Source organism: Nycticebus coucang, chromosome 21 (genome assembly GCF_027406575.1).
Source record: "Nycticebus coucang isolate mNycCou1 chromosome 21, mNycCou1.pri, whole genome shotgun sequence".
Taxonomy (NCBI): Eukaryota; Metazoa; Chordata; class Mammalia; order Primates; family Lorisidae; genus Nycticebus; species Nycticebus coucang.
The window spans coordinates 53,962,826-53,979,915 of record NC_069800.1 but is presented as its reverse complement, the minus strand read 5'-3'; the positions used below and the strand labels follow the sequence as shown (position 1 = coordinate 53,979,915).

Here is a 17,090-nt window from a genome sequence, read left to right as displayed (position 1 = left end):
AGACTGCCTTATTGATTTTCAGTTAAACACAATTTTTATTGTCTAAATTTCAACATTTCTCTTGAATTCCTAACTCCTTTTAATGCAGCTATAGCTGAGAAACATCTTTACCTACGTGCCACTGCATGTGGACACCCAGAACTGGATATTCTTTTTTTTTTATGTGCAGGTCAGTAATAAGGTAAAATTCACATCAGATTCTACTCACCAGAGTGGCACAGGAGGGGGTCCATGGAGAATGTGCCGGGGCTTAGTCTCATCCAGCAGGGAGAGGGGCCTCTGTGTGTCCCCTCCTCTCCAGGCTCCTTGTCTCAGGGGCAAGAATCAAAATATTTAACCCTGGGCCCTGACCCATCAGCCCAGATCCCTGCTGCAAACAACCAGAGCCTCTTCCAGGCCAAATGTTGACCTGGCTGGTCTCTTACAGGGCAGCATGCGGCCAACAGTCTGGCTGCATCAGCACTTCCAAGAAGTTCTCCCAGGGGCATTACGCTTGGAGACAGTTTCTGTGTGAGCCTGTAAGCAGCCAGTGGTGCTTAAAATCACGGGCCTCTGGCCAGCCAATTTAACATTAATTATAAGCACTCAAGGAAGGTTGGTTGTTACATGCCAGGCCCTGTTCTAAGCGCTTTGTATATAAACTCACTAATAACTCACAACAAGAATCAACGAGGGTCAATCTCTCACACGTGCTTTCTGCTCGCTGTGGTGACAGCCTGGTGTTGGTGTCCTTAGGACGCCTCTCTCGTACACTGGCCAGTTTGTACTCAAAACCCATGCACTCACCTTGCAAACAATGGCTCCATGAGTCTGCCTTCCAGTTCCAGGGTAGGAGTTGAATGGATCACAGCAGCAGAACAGCTGCAATTAGTTATCTAGCTTACAAAAGATTTTATATGAAAGATCATCGCCATAAAGCAAAGACAAACCTTCACATCCAGAAAGACAACCCCAAGATAGGACACCCCGTTGAAATGGAGGATTTGGGAAGTGAAGCTGCCACTGTTGGCAATCCAGACAGTTCCCATTCTGTGATGGGTCTCACACAAAAGACAACGAAGGGACTGGTGACAATGTGGGACCTCTGATCATCAAGAAAAAGAAACACAAATGGACAGTGTTGATGCTGCAAACCAACTTGTCATGATGTTACCTGACTGTTCAATTAGACCCACTTCTGTCTAATTCACCTCCCCTGGGTTCTAGATGTGGTATGCTGCAGCTTTCATGTTGATGGCATTTGCCTTACTTGTTGAAACATTGTGGTACACATTTGTTTAAACAAAATTAAGAAGGAAAAAGTAAACACCAACTCATGGCCTGGGAGTTATTCTGATATTGTAAGGATCCATTTCTTAAAAAACATTGACATTAGAATATAGTTGTATCTTGACGTCAATATATTAAATTATCCTCAAAACTATGTATTTGCAGATTGTAAGTTTAGAACATATAAATTCCAAAGAAAAATCATCACCTTTTCATATTCATTAACCTAGAAAGTAAATGGGGTATGATTAAGCTACATTAATTTCTTAATCCAATCTACAAAACACCTGTATGATCTTGATTTGAAGAAATTCTTGATGTTTGTAACAGCACGGTGAAAATATGATTTCTGTGTTCTCACAATTTTCAATTAAAATGAACTCTGAATGGGATTCTGCTTAATCAGAAGTAATTATAAGTCAGCCTGATCAATGACAAGGGGGTGGTAACTTATTTGTATTCATCTTCATGGGTATTGATCCAGTAAAGGGACCAACGTGGAAATTTAAAAAACAGTAATAATGCACAACAATCCCAGAAGGTGGAAACTATTGTCATAATCCTCACTTGGCAGTTGCTGTACATTACAGCAGTGGTAGCAGTGGGATTAAAACTTTGTGGATTTATCTCTAAACACTGGGGTCTGAATCACTCCATTTTACCACCTGTTCTGCTGGAAACATTGTTCATTCATTTAACAAGTGTCTATTGAATGTCAACTCTGTGCTGGACAATGTTCTGGGCACTGGAGCTACAATAGTGAACAAACACGCACACCTGTTCTCCTGCAATTAACGTAGGGAGGGGCTTGAGGAATGGAATAGAGATAGTGGCTCAGACAAAAAGTAAAAACAATTTGAGATAGTGGCATGTTATAGGAAGACAATAAATTAAGAAAGAGGGCAGAGAGTGATCCTGGGTGGTGCCTGTGGCTCAAGGGGGTAGGGCACCAGCCCCATATGCCAGAGGAGACGGTTCAGACCCAGCCCTGGCCAAAAAACACAAAAAAAAAGAAAAAGAAAGAAAGAGGGCAGAGAGTGATCCTGATACATTTTTAGGTCAAACAGACCAGGGAGAACTCTTGGAGGGGATGACATTTGAGACAGAATATGAATGATGAGAAAGAGCTGGTACAGCACAATCTAAGGAAAGAGTATTACAGGGAGCGGGGAAAACAAGTGCAAAGGTCCTGAGGCAGCAAAAAAAGTCTTGAGGAACAGATACCTTTGTGACTCTGTTAATGAGAGCAAGCTTGTGGTAGACTATAGGATTACTGTTCATTTCCTTAGGTGTAATACTAATGGGGAGGTTGGGGGAGGGGACAATACCTTCTTGGCAGATGCTTGCCCAAGTCCTGAGGGATGGTGTGTCAGCGTGTCCCCTTCTGATGGTTCAGCAACATATAGAGCACACTTGCAAAATATTAACAACTGTTGATTCTAGGTGGAGGGAATGTGTTTGTCCGCTGTACTATCCTTTCAACTTTCCTGTTTGAAATTTTCATAAAAATGGAAACAAGAGATCAGAGAACAATGCTGACTAAAAAGGTAGGCATGTGGGTTTCATGGTTATGCTCAGGAATGGGGATTTCTACCAAAGGGGAAATCTTAAGCCTGAGAATGAGATGATCTGGTTTGCTTTTGCATCATGACCTCAGCTGCCCTGGATTTTCAAAGTCAGAGATTGCAGACCATGAAGGATATTCTTAGGGCCCTGGATGCAGGTTTCCGATCCTGATTTAAGGAGCCCTCGTCATGCACTTTCCATGAGCCAGGCACCACGTGTGCACTTATCACCCATCTCACTTAATCCACATGACAACGAGCAGTGGCCTTGATATTCTCCCCATTCTTAAGATGAGGAAACTGAGGCTCAGAGAGGTCAGCTAAGGAGTGGGCAAGCCAGTGGGGGCAGACGCCAGGTTAATTGGGCCCCGGGGTAAAATTAAGTCCCACTCTTACCTGGTTGCCACTAACATCAATCATAATCGATTCATTCATTCATTAATATAAACAAAGCTGAAAGGGGATTTTTCTGGAATATGATGGTAAAACTATGATAAATAGAGGTGCTGTTTTATCTAATTTAGAGAGGGCCCTCATGCGAACTGCCTTTATGGTCGAGTGGATTCTGCTCTTCCCCTTGAGGAAACTCTTTGTCCACTGAGATTTGCAGCTGCTCTGCCTGGGACCACGTTACTCATTTTAATACTCATTTGCACGTGTACTTGTGCACCTGCATTTCACCACATCAGAAATTATGTGGAATTCACATATTTAATCTGTCTTGCCTGCTCAGCCAAAGGAGAACTGTTTGTGTGTATTAAGCAACCAGACAAATCGTCACTGTTATCTGTGTTCTTAGAACAGTGTATTAACTGGAGGCGACCCTGCTATCTTTCACCAGTAAGAATTCAGAATAAACATCATCGCTCTTTGAAATCACTCATAAGCGGCCCCCAGGAGACTGCAATTATACCTGTTTATAATTCTCCTCCCTCCCAAACTAACCCTTGATTCATAAAGGTGCACTTTTAGGCATCAGGCGTTAGAATAAATTAGACTATACAATTACGGGTAATTAAAGGGGAAAATGGGTACCGTGCTACAAAGATTAGCTGTGTTCTGCTGAAGTAAAGCATGTCTGTGTCAGCATGCTGGCCCAGGAAGGCAGCATGAAATACAATTAATGTTCTTCTTACTTAATGGGAGTTTATGGTACTGTTTTTCATTATCACAATATCTCAAGAAATATAAACAGTTTTTCTCTAATGCGTTTGCATTTCTACCAGCAAGACAGCTTGGGTCTGAATGAAAATTCAGCAGAATTAAGCATAAATATGTATTGTTAGGGATGATACTAGAATTAGTATTTTAGAAACCATGCAAAACTGTGTCTGCTCGGGAGCTAGGAAGTTTGAGTCCAGTCCCCCGAGGGTAGTTCTGCAGACCCTTCTGCTCTTATGGAAGCTAGTTACAGCCAAACTCACGTGCATTATTAAAGCCACCTGTGCCTCAGTTCTGCAGCTCACATTCCCAAGCCTCTCATCCACAGCCATGTTCCTACTTTTAACATTTCTCCTTTACATGCCAATTTGTTGGAGACATGTTAAAAGCTTGACTTTTACAACCCTCATAAAATCCCATCAACTCCAACCCAAATCTAGCCAGGAGTGCTCGGACAATCAGACTGAGTTTTCAACCTCTTGATGGCGATCAAGAAATAGGCAACAAGAATGATTTTTCCCCCCCTTGATTGTTGCTTATGAGTCAAGAAAATAAAACAGCAACTCTGGCTTTGCAAGGTAGATAGGACCTTATGGGTGCTCTGCACAATAGGACTGTCAGGGAATTCGCAGAAGGAAAAAAACAAGACATTGAAGTGTCAAGAGAAAGGTCCCTGAGAGGTTAAAACAACAACAGGGAGAGTCAGGGTGGCATGAGGACCTTGAAAAGCCTGACTGTCTACACTGGACAATCACAGCGAGAAATGTCACTGGGAGTAAGGGACAGCAGAGAAGAAAGGCTGTCCCAGACAGTGGGACTGGAGGTAGCAGAGGCTGGAGAATCAGGAGGCCACAGGGGCCCCAAGGAGTCTACTGAGCCCCATCCTGGCCCAGCTGAGTTGTGCCTAAGTAACTTCCCAGACTGGGGGACATCTGAGCCCCTGAGGTTCCTCAGATCTCCCAGGCAGACACTGAGCTCCTGAAAGGAGCCGGTATTCCCCAGCTGCCTAGAAGGAACCTGGAAAACAGGCTGAGGCTGGACCTGAGTTTGCTGGGAATTAAGCAAATGAAACACGGCCAAAGAGTGCTTTGCAGACCCTCTGGCCTCATGGGTGTCTGAGCTGGTGAGTTAAGTCTGGACTAAACCCGTGATCCACAGCACCTGCATGCAATGAACACACACACATATGCACACAGCCATACACGAGATCTGTCCCTTCTACTTAAGAAAGGACAAGGGTCAGGACACAGACATTACCACATTTGGTCTTTGAACACCAGCAATGGAAAGAATAAATACCCCCAAAGAGACACCACATCAGCCCAACCCATAGCCCCAGAAAAAGGAACTATGAGGAGAAAAGGGTGGAGAAAACCACAGCGGACAGGGGCCATCTGGGGAGGGAGAGCCAAGTTTACGAACCTGCGGCCCGAAAGGCACTATGTGGGAATGCAATGGTTTTTAAACTAGTTTTGCCATGGAAAAAGCAGGAAAGAGGCATATTCCATTCCTGAGCCTCCCTCCCTGACCCCAGACCCCTGAAGCACCCCAACAGGGCTCTGAGGACCCAGTAAGAAAACTGCACCTGCAGCGGGGCCCATGTTCCCAAGCCAAACACAGCCCCAAACAGCTTGAAATCCCACCTGCCAATTTCGTGTCTATGGGCTCTACTGGTGCCAAAGGTGGGGTTAATACCTGATTTTGAAAAGGAAGTTCAAGGTTCTTCTGATTTATTTAGACTCTAATTGAATAGGGGAGAGTAGGGATAGGGAAGCTGCAGCCTTGAGGACACATGTGGCTTTCCTGGTCTTTAAATGTGGCCTTTTGACTGAATCCAAATTTCACATAAAGGGGGTTCAGCAGAAAACAATGCTTTCCTTGCCTCCTTTGGTGCTTAACAAAACAGTCTTAGTGAGGCTCTGTCTCCCCCTACCCCAGAAAAGTTGCTTTTAAGAGAAAGGGTCGGGGGCGGTGCCTGTGGCTCAGTGGGTAGGGCGCCGGCCCCATATACCGAGAGTGGCGGGTTCAAACCCGGCCCCGGCCAAACTGCAACCAAAAAATAGCCGGACGTTGTGGCGGGCGCCTGTAGTCCCAGCTGCTCGGGAGGCTGAGGCAAGAGAATCGCTTAAGCCCAGGAGTTGGAGGTTGCTGTGAGCTGTGTGAGGCCACGGCACTCTACAGAGGGCCATAAAGTGAGACTCTGTCTCTACAGAAAAAAAAAAAGAGAAAGGGTCGGGGTGGTGGCTCATGCCTTTAATCCTAGCACTCTGGGAGGCTGAGGCAGGAGGATCTCCTGAGCTCAGGAGTTGGAGACTAGACTGAGCAAGAGTAAGACTCCCTCTCTACTAAAAATAGAAAAACTAGCTGGGTGTTATGGCGGACACCTGTACTCCCAGTTACTTGGGAGGCTGAAGCAGGAGGATGGCTTGAGCCCAGGAGTTTAAGGTTGCTGTCAGCAATGATGCCACAGCACGATAGCCTGGGGCAACAGAATGAGACTCTGTCTCAATTAAAAAAAAAAAAATCTTGAAATCAGAAGGCCACAAGTCATCCAGCCCTACGGGAGTATCAGTTTCCTTGAAAGACTGTTGTGTATTCCATGAGATAACCTGGTGGAAAAACACTCAGCAGTTGACCACAGAACCTACTAGAGCTGCATTAGCCAGTGTGGGAACACTTAGCCACATGTGGTTGGTCCAAACGGAATGTGTTGTTAAGTGTAGAATACATACTAAATTTCAAAGGTTAACAAACATGTATATTAATGTATCTGATTAATAATTTTATGTTGATTACATGCTAAAGTGATATTTTGGATATCGTAGGTTAAATAAACTATATTATCAAAATTAATTTCATTTGTTTCTTTTACCTTCAAATGTCATTACTAAAAAATTCTGATTATATATATGTAGGCCACTGCATACATCTACCTGACAGTAACTACGCCTTTCTCTCCTTAGAGATGAGACAGAAAGGAAGAGGTCTTTGCTATTTTCTGGCTATGATGGCAGAGGAAGCTGACAAGGCAAGGGCTAAGGGAGAGGGAAAGGCTGTGAAACCGCGGGTGCCAGAGGTGGGGTCAGTCCCTAATTTGGAAACGCAAGTTCAAAGCTTTTCTGATTTATTTGGACTCTAATTGAATTCAGGTGACTAAGGGAGATCATGGGGAGAAGTCTACAGTTCCAAACTCTGACAGGACACTTGATTTGAATTTCAGATAAACAAAAATTTACAGTGTAAGTATCACCCCCTGGACATTACAATTCCAACTAGCATGAAAGAAGATCATACAAGATGCTGGGTTGAAAAGTAGTCATAGGCTAGGATTTAAGGCGGAGCCAGGCTTCTTGGGTTCAAATGATGGACTACTTATAATTTTATGACCTTAGGGCACTTAACCTCTCTGTGACTTCGTTTTTGCCTCTGTAAAATGGGTCTAGTAATGCTGTCTTGGATTGTTAATTACGTTTAAATAAGTTACTGTTACCTACATGTACTTTTCTACATCAGGAACTGTTTTCCCTTAACTCAGCTGTGTTTTCTGCAGAGACTGGGGGGTTCTCTGCCTGCTGTTTGCCCACCACCCTCAACAGCTCGGAGGCCCTCCGGCCTCCTCTGTAGCGCCAGGCACGGTGGAAACCGCGGTAGACAGCACCACCTTGAGTTGAATTCCTCCCTTCCAGGGGGAAGCCGGTTTCTTCTTTTTTCCCTGTTCTCGGGCCATTTCTGGGCAACAGCGGCTATTTTCACTTGAGCCCAAGTTAATTTCTCAGGGAGCTTCTGGGGTGCGTGGGAAGGTCCAGGGCGCGCAGGCTGTGCACCCTGCGGTTTAGCTGTGGCTCCGGGCTCGAGGCGGCCTCTCCAATGGCAAGTGTGTGTAGTTAAAGGCGAGCACCGGGCTTTCAGCAAAGGCAGTCGGGTTTGCAGACTAGAGTGGAGTCTGTGAAAGCAGATAAAAGAAAACATTTATTAACGTTCCATTACGAGGGAAGCGCCCGGCTAGGGCTGACGTACGCCCCCCGGAACGCTTGGCTCCTTCCAGCTGCGAGAAAGGAGAAGAGGCAGGGTTCACTTCGTTTCCAGCAAGTGGACCTGATGGACGGCCTTCCTCACTTTATCACGATATATGATTTATTAGATTTGTCCTTTGGGGTTCTCTCTCTCTCACACACACACACACACACACACACACACACGACTCTGGCTCGCGTCCCTCCCTCATTTCCAGCTCCTGGGCGAATCCCACATCTGTTTCAACTCTGAGCCGAGGGCGAGCGGGAGAGAGTGAGCCGGGTGAGTGTGCGTCTGTGTGTCCGGGCGAGGGTGCGCGCCCGGCGCCGGGAGCGCGGCCAGCCGGGTCCAAAGGCATCGTGGAGGCCGGGAGTCGCCGGGACCCCCGCGCTCCGCCCGCGCCAGGTCCGGAGCCCGACTTCGGGGTTGGGGTCGCGCGCCAGGAGCAGTAGGGTCGGGCTAGCGGGCCCGCCCGAGCCGGAGGTAAAGCGTTAGCACCCGGGGGGCGCGGGGAGGGCGCCGTGGGTCCCCAGCGTCTCAGGTCCCCACCGCCCGCGGCTCCCAGCCCGGCGCTCCCCCGCGTGGAGGCCGGCGGCCGGCTGGCTGGCAGGCAGGCTGGGAGCCGCCGCGCCGTGCCCCGGGGGTGGCTCGGGCCGCGCGGCCGGCCGGGGTGGGGCGATTTAAGAGCTGCCCGGGCGGGGCACGGAGACGGACTTTGGCTGGGGCGGCGCGCGGGGCGGGGGCCGGGGGCGGTGGCAGAGCAGGGGGCGGGGAGGAGAGGAAGGGAGGAGGACGAGAACCAGGAGAAGGGGGAGCGGCAGCGCTCGCCGGGGGATGCAGCAGCGGCGGCGGCGACGGCGGCAGCAGCAGCGGCGCGGAGTCCCCTGCGCCCCGCGGCCCGGCTGGGCTGCGGCAGAGGCGGCAGCGCTCCGCGCTGGTGAGGCCGCCGGGGCCGGGCGCGCTGGTGAGTGGGGCGCGGGGGCAGGCGGGCTGCCTGGGTACCGGGCTGGGGCGGGGGCTCCGGCGGTCGGAGCTTCACCCGGCGGGAGCCCGGCCGCGAGCGCCGCCCAGGTGAGCCAGGGCCGGTGCCGACCGCCCGGCTCCGGCCCCAGCGCTGCGCTCGGAGGTGAGACCCGGCGGGCAGGAGGGAGACTCCGGCGCCGGCCGGCTGGAGGGGGATGACCGATTTGACCCCGCAGGCGGGCTGGGCGAGCTGGCGAGGACTTCCCGCCGCGCCCATGACCGGCGGACGCCACGCCGATCCCTGGTGGCCCCGAGGGGAGCGCGCCTGGGCCCGTCGGTCGCAGGGAGCATGGCCCCATTGACCCCTTTAGGTTTAGACCCAAAGCGCCAGCTAGAAGCCAGCCCACGTGGGGCTTGTCCGGGCAGGACACGAGGAAGAGAGGACCAGGTCTGTAGAGTGCCTAGAAACTCACAGCTACGAAAAGACTAATAGGATTGAAAAGGCAAACTTTCTCTCAAGCCAGGTCAGAACCAGTTCTCATTGCCCTGTGGGGCGATGCCCCCTTCCCCAGGCTCCGGAGGGCTTCAGAAGTCTAGCAATGAAGCCACAACAATTTCTAGGAGTGCACTTTTCTTTTAAAAAAAAAAAAAAAACATTCCTTATAGTAGTTCGTTTTTCGTTCTATAAGCATTTATGGAGCACCCTCTCGTGCCAGGCACCGCGTTGTGTTCCAGGGAAACGCTGATGAAGTTTGTAGCTCCTGCGTGCCAGACGCTTTCGGTTCATTTGGAGGGCAGCTGGGTAGAGAGATGCGGTCTCAGGGTGGAAAAATGTTAAGGAGACACCCGCAAATCCCGGTGTGCACCATGACTTCTTTTCAAAATTCCCTGTCTGCCTAGAGACTGAGGACCACGCCCCCTGCACACAGTAGGCGCCACACACAGTAGGCAGAGCAAGGACAGACCTCCACGGTGACAGCCCCCTCCTCCTCTTTTCCCTTCTTGAAAGTTCTGATTCATTCCCTGCCCCCTTTCTGGACAGTCTCTCCTGCAGCTTGCTTTAATCACTTTTTGAGTTAAAAGTCAATATTTAATTAACCGAGTAATTACATTCAGCTTACGTTTGAATCTGGGTATTTGCTCATCTGTGCATGTTGGGACACCGGCCATCTCACCCTTCCATCTGTCCCCTGCCTCTTTCCCACTGTGCCCCCACCCCTGCCTGTGGGCAGAGGAGGGGAGGGATGTGAAGCAGGTTCTGGGGGCCACTGGGAGCTGTGAGACAGGGATTTCCCTGGGGGACACCCTGGGATTCCTTCTCTCCCCAGGAGTTTGTTCATCTTGTGGTTAATGGAAAGGGGATTTTGAACTGCGTCTCCACCTCCCCTTACAGAACCACCAGAGGATTGTAATGAAATTAGAGCCAATCATTGAATATGGAAAGGGGGTGGGGAGGGCAGGCTGAAGCCCCCTTGCCCAGAAGAGACTTCTCCAAAGCTTTGTTGCACTTCACAGAGGAGAGCAAACTCATCCAAACTGCCTGTCTGTGTGTGCAGTTTAGTGTTGTAGGCAGCTGTAAAGGCAGTGGTGGTGGGCTTGGCTGATCTCGCACTGGACCTTTGCACAAGAAGAACCTTCCTTCCTCTGCCAAGTTTATGTAAATGTTGGCATAACTGCTGCAGTGGCCGGTCAGCAAGGGCTTGGGGGTTAGGCTTTGTGTATACTTCTTGGGTTTTTTTATTTGAATTTATGGCTTTTTCTGAAACCCTAATAACATGTTAAGTTCTCAAACTTAAGAGTTGAATGACAAGTTTACAAAAAGCCTGGGCTTGGAGGAGGCGGGTATAGCTTTGTGTGTGTGCATGCAAGTGCCCCCCCCCCCAACTCCTGCATTCAGCTGCCATCCAGGGACCCAGCTGATAGGCAGTTTCACGCCCTTATGTTTCAAGTCTACCTTTTGATTTGGGGGTAACTTTCCCTCTCCCTTTTTCTGGCTCTGGTCAATTTATCTGCTTGGACCTGCCTCAAGGGAGTAGCTTCTGATCTCCTGTGTTAGCCAGGCTGGGAATATCACCCAGCTGTCAAGTGTTGGCTATGACCTGTTCCTAGCCTTTACTCTCTCAGAAAGGAGCCCAGAATCCCTGTCCTGCATGGGAAGATCAGCCTTTCTGACCAGCTTGTAGTTAAAAGAAAAAGTTTAGTCTAAACTTAAGATGATAGATAACTACTTACGCAGTATTATATCTAAAAGCCCATATATATCTCATGTAATCCACACAAAAACCTCATGAGGTAGATGCCCTGCTTGTCACCACGTTAAAAATGAGGAAACTGAGGTACAGAGCAGATAGTGACTTGTCCAGAGCTGGTCAGTGGTACCGCCAGGCTTCCAGAGGCCCTCAGGCTCCAGGGCCCACTCTGAACCACGAGCCTCTCCTCTGTGACCTTGACTTTTTCCCCCAAATGTAGAAAAAAACCTAACGCTCCGCTAAAGAAAATAGTTTTGGATAGTAAAACTGGTAGGAGCTCTTCAGTTATCCCTCCCCTTTCCAAAACCTCCACTGTTTGGGGAGTCTCAGGTTTACATGTTGGGATATTTTTGCCATGAGAAAAGTATGCAATTACCTGGTGCCTCTTCCTAATGCTTATGAGTACACACACACTCCTCCTCCACCCCCATCAAAATGCAAATTGAAATATCACATGTGGCTGACAGAAAAAGTCACTGGATCTGAAATGAAGGTTTTAGCCCACTGAAGGGGTAATGGCAATTCTCCTAGAGGTGAGACCCTCTTCATGGCTGGCGATGAGAGGCCTGGCGCTGGGAGGGTGGCCCTGGGGTCCAGAGCCCTTTGTTCCAGACCTGGGTCTTACGTGGCCAGTGGATAAGGAAGATGGGGCCTCTCAGTGCTGACCTGCAGGTGAAGGGGGGTGCCTCATTGGAACCTGCTTCCCTTGTGCCCGGCCCTGGTGGAGAATCTGCAGATGCCCCCGCTCCAGCCGGATTTAAGGCGCTATCTAATTGGAAGAGCATTAAGATCATTATAATTAATTGGCATCCTGATAAATGGTGTGGTTGCCTAATTGGGGCGGTTGCTAGGGAACTAGGCCTCACTTGGAGCCTAAAGGGGAAGAGGCAGTGGGCTGGAGTTGGGCGTTAGGTGCAGACCCAGCAGTTAATGAGCAAGAATCTAGACAGTCCTCTGCATCTGCTGGCGTTTACTGTGCAGCTGCTGTGTGCAGGTTGCAAATGGAATATCTGTTGGGGGTGCTTTCCTAGAAGAACTGTAAAGTAATCAGGGTCCTTTCTTTTGTAAGCAACAGCAAGAAGGGAGAAAAATCTCAAACCAGCACAAGGAGAAGGGAAAGAGACTTAGTGACTTTCATCACCCAAAGTGCTCAGGCAGACCAGAGTCATGGCACAGACTTTATCATGAGAATCTGCTCTTCTCCATCTCTGCTCTGGCTTGCACTGGGCCAGCATCTCTCTCCAGCTCAGAGGGGCGGGCAGGCTCTGGCAGCCATGGACACTGTGGTTAGAAAGGCCAGACTGCTGGCTGCCTGCCCAGCAGTGCGATCTGGGGCGTGCAGGGTAACCTTTCTGTGCCTTAATGTTCTCATCCGACAAAAGATGGTGATCATAGCACCTATCTCCTGCTGCGGTGAAGGGTGAGATGAGATCATCAATGTCAAGTGCTTAGCTCGGTGTCTGACTTAGGTAAGCCCTCAGTAAACACGGGCTGTTATCATAACTGAGGTGCCTGGGCAGCTGCTGAGGCGCTGTGCTCTCGTCCCCTCTGGTGTAAGCCCAAAAAGAAAAGGTAAGTCTCTTCTGTGGCAGTGCGCACCCGGCCCAAGGTCCCTTTGGAATGGACCTATTTTTGTCATATGCTCGCTCCAAATCTGTCACTGGCCAAAGAGATGAGTTGGCCAGTGTTTGGCTTAAGACAGGCTCCCAGGCTCCGGCTGGAAAACAAAGAAAAGTGCTCTAAATGAGATCAGGGAGAAAAGGGCGCTTGGTAAATGGCCCTTTAGGTGAAGAGGGCACTCTTCTTACTCATCAGCAAACATACTTATCGAGCAACTACCATGTGGTTGTCACTGGGACAGACAGGAGAACCCTGTGCTCATAGAACTTGCCTTCCAGGGATAGGAAGCAGGTAATACACAAGCAGACAAGTCCATGATCAGGGCTGTTTCAGAAAGCAAAGAGCTCTGTGGTGGAAATAATGATGTGATGACAAATGGCCGCGTGATGGGGTGAGGGGAGCAGCTTTAGGCAGGTGGTCAGGGGAGGCCTCTCTGAGGACATGACCTTTGAGCTGAGACCTGGAGTTCAGGAAGGAGCCAACCTTGGGAAGGTCTGGGGCAAGAGCATTCCAGATGCAGGGAACAGCCAGTGCAAAGCCCAGAGGTGGAGAGGAGGCACCTGTCCAAAACTCAAATAGAAGTCAAGTTGGGGGTGTGTGTGGGGGGGGTGTTCACGGTGAGAAATCCAGGCTGTGATAAGAAATGTACACTTTATTTTAAATGACAAAAAAACCATGAGAGGGTTTTAAGTTAGGAAACAAGATAATTGTGTTTTTAAAAGATCTTGGTGGTTATTGTGAGCTGGATGTTTTGCAAGTGGAAGCTGGGACACCAAGACAGAGGTGGGAGCTGTGAGTGGCCTGGGTGGTGCCATGTCAGTGGACACAGAGCAGAATGGGTAGATGGGAGTATATTTTGGAGGTACACCACCAGGACTTTCTGGTGGATTGGATTTCGGAATGAGGGAAAGAGCTGTGATTCCTAACTGAGGGTGATCTTGCCTCCTGGGAAACATTTCGCACTGTCTGGGGATATTCTTTGGCTGTCACAGCTGGGGAGGGTTGGTACTGACATCTGGTGGGTAGAGGCCAGGGTGCTGCTAAACTCACAACAGTCGGGACCGCCCCATGACAAAGAATCATCCAGCCCCAAATATCTATTGTGCCAAGGAATCAAAGATGACCAGGCAGTGTGGGGCCGGGGGGAATTCCTAAATGGGGGAAACTAAGAGGAAAGGTTTAGGGGAATTGATCTGGTGTGTCTCGTTATGGAAATGTTGGGTTGGAGAGGACACCCCACGTGGATGTCTGAAGCTCAGTGGGTGGTGGATATGTGCGGTGGGGCTGGCAACCTAAATTTGGGAATCCTTAGCACGTTGTTGTTATTTTAAGCTATGGGACCGGACCACAATCATCCAGAGAGAATGTGTTTTGTTTTCGAATGTGGTATTCTCCTCTCCCACCTACCCCCAGAGGCTGTCATGAATCTGTTTGATGAATATTTTTAGCACATCCCACGTGCTTACCTCTGATGTTTCCAAGAAGTTTGTGAAGACTCAGGCTGAGCCTCCCCTGGTCTGTCTCCTCCTTGCTCGGTGATTAGCAGACAGAACAAAGTATTCTTCCCTCTGCAACAGATGCCCTTGGGAAGTTGCTTAAGGTCAGGTGAGATCTTGGGTCTTTGCAGGCAGCATGATGTGGTCTTAGTAGAACAGCTGTTGGCATGGGCCTTCAGAGCTTCTCCTCAGTCCAGAACAGGACTTCGTGGAATTCTCTCCAACCAGAATGTTTTGAATTCTCCACGGTCTCTTAATATGATTCCAAAACACACATTGCCCAGTGGCCCTGGCCTCTGCCACGGGGAGCTTCATTTTATAAAAGGCCTGGCCCACTGCTTTGCACACCTGGGTCCAGCTTAAAACACAGATAAATTCTATCCAAAACGCAGTTATTAGGAGTAGGTCTCGTTTGTGTGAGTTGGTAGGGTCATCCCCAGGGACCACGAATAGCACCAAATATGTATTTGGCCAGGTGGAAGCCAGATGTGTTAGGGGGGAAATGTTGCCAACAGTTTTTTATACTGGCTCGTGGTCAGGATCCCAGCGGGTGATTTGACCCACCCCAGTGCCAGAGAAGTAGAGCTTTCTGAAAGAGTTTGAAAACAGAGTTAGCCCTCAGAAGTTGGAGAGATGTCCGTGCTTCTTTTTGGAAAGCTGCACTTCTGGCCTGCTGTAGAGATAGACACTGCCCACAGACTTCAGATTGCAGCCCACTTATCTGGATATTTCAGAGAACAGGAAAGATTCTTAGTAGCTTCGAGTCCTAATTATTTGAATGAGAATGGAGATGCATTAATTGTAAGCAATCAGACTTCTGACTGAGTGGCTTATGTAATGGAAACATTTCTCACGAAACAAAAAGTCCAAAGCAGGGGAGTCCAAAGGCTAGTTTCTCAGTTCAACAGTGAACTCCAAGAATCTAGGATCTTTTTAGCCTCTGTTCCTCTGTCTTCAACATGTCTTTGCCTCATGGTCTCAATGTAGCTGCCACTGCTCCGACCACCATATCCCCCTACAAAGTGGGAATATAGGACAGTACTCCTTACTATTTCTCTTTTAATCAGAGAGTAAAATCTTCCTTGCTGTCTTTCTTTTAATAGATAGCAAAATCCTTCCAAGAACACCCCTATCCCAGCAGATAGCTTTATGTTTCATTGGTCCAGAGTTGGGTTTTATACTTAACCTCTAAACCAAAAATGAGGAAAGGACATGGCTCCTTCTGATCAGTTAGGTCTCAGCTCAAATATTACCTCTTTAGAATGCCTAGAAGGACACCCTGTTTTATGTTTACAGTACTTGCCACTCTCTGGAATTATCTCAGTTTCCTTACTTGCTTATTTGTCTTCCCTCACCTCCCTAGAAGTAGGCACTAGGGATACAGCACCTGTTGCTGTAGGGATGCTGGCAGTCTGTAGATGCTCAGTAAATAGTCTTTGAATAAAGGAAGGAAGACTTGGAAATCTACAGGCAGATTTGAATCTAGTGTTTGCTTGAAGGCAAGGAAGTCAAACCTGTTTGTTTTTGCTAGTTTCACGCACTCACCCACTCCCCAGTGCCAGACGGGTGTTGAGATAACATTGAGTGCAGAGGAGGGATCCCCTCTGTGCCACAGCAAGGACCTCAGGCCCTGTAGAAAGGCTGGTGGAATGTTCTACTTCTGATAAGTCTTCAGTGCACCTGGGATGTAAAAGCTATTCTTCAAGATTAGCAGTGTGACATTCTAATGGGAGTTTGGGGGTCAGAGATTTCTGTATATGTCCTCAGAAAGAGAACTCCCTTCCCTCAAATTATCCCCTCTTGAAGGAGCAGCCATCGTCACAGCCCAGGAAACCAACCTCTTTCACCTTCTCCCCCCCAGGCTCCCACAAGCTCACATTTACTGGATTTGAACTAATAACAGCTTAATGATGTAAAAAATCTACCAATCTCCACTTTACAGATGAGGAAAAGTGAGACACAAAGAAATTTCTCCCTGTTCTGTCATTCCATTAGAACAGAACATCACAGGCTAGCTAGCTAACCAGCTGTGTTCAGCTCATAGAAATTTTCTTTTTTTTTTAACCTTCATGCTATTTTGAAACTTTTAGAAAGTTAATTGTCAGATTTTAAACAATCATAACATTTCACATTTTTAAAATTGGGAAAAATGTTTCCTTGGTAAAAAAAATAATAATAACAAAAATTGAGATTTTTCAGCTTCTTCTGAAAACTGGGGAGGTGGGGACCATGTCTAACCCCACGGGGTACCTATTCCCACTGGTCATGTGCTCTCCAGCCTGCCACAGTCCCCACTATCCCCTATTACCTGAGATTGTAACCAAGTTGACTTTTTTTTCCTTTTGAAAAAGGGTCACACTCTTGTCACCCAAGCAGTGGTGATCCTCCTGCCTCAGCCTCCCAAGTGGCTGAGACTGCGAGTACGCTAATTTTTCTATTTCTTTGGGGTTTCAAGTTTGCTCTGGCTGGTCTTAAACTCCTGACCACAGGTGATCTTCCTACCTCTGCCTCCCAGAGTGCTGGGATTACAGGCATGAGCCAACGCACCTGGCCTCATTTGACTTCCATCGTCACACTACCTGCTGTTTTTCTCATTGTGGAGCGGTATGTCTCTGTTCTTACTCCGCTGTCAAACGTGGTAAAATGAGAGCTGGAGAGAAAGAGAGGTGTGTTTTGTTTTTTTTTTTCCTTATGTGTCCGTTTATGTAAACCGGCTGGTCCACAAAGGCATTTGAGTTTGTCTCTTGCTAAGA

The 17,090-nt window shown here is 48.5% G+C and overlaps 1 protein-coding gene and 1 pseudogene across 4 annotated transcripts in view; both read left to right on the top strand.

Moving 5' to 3' along the window:
• Nucleotides 1-804: 804 nt before the first annotated feature.
• LOC128573541 (CDGSH iron-sulfur domain-containing protein 1-like) lies at nucleotides 805-1,147 on the top strand (annotated as a pseudogene).
• A 7,164-nt stretch (nucleotides 1,148-8,311) lies between these two features.
• The window catches only part of SULF2 (sulfatase 2), a 111,699-nt gene continuing 102,920 nt past the window's right edge, over nucleotides 8,312-17,090 (top strand). For 2 of the 4 annotated variants that reach the window (XM_053574367.1, XM_053574366.1), the window contains exon 1: nucleotides 8,808-8,973. The gene's annotated coding sequence lies outside the window, so the exon portion shown is untranslated. Of the gene's footprint in view, nucleotides 8,493-8,806; nucleotides 8,974-17,090 lie in introns of those variants that run through there. The other 2 variants (XM_053574365.1, XM_053574364.1) reach the window with 2 other exon arrangements.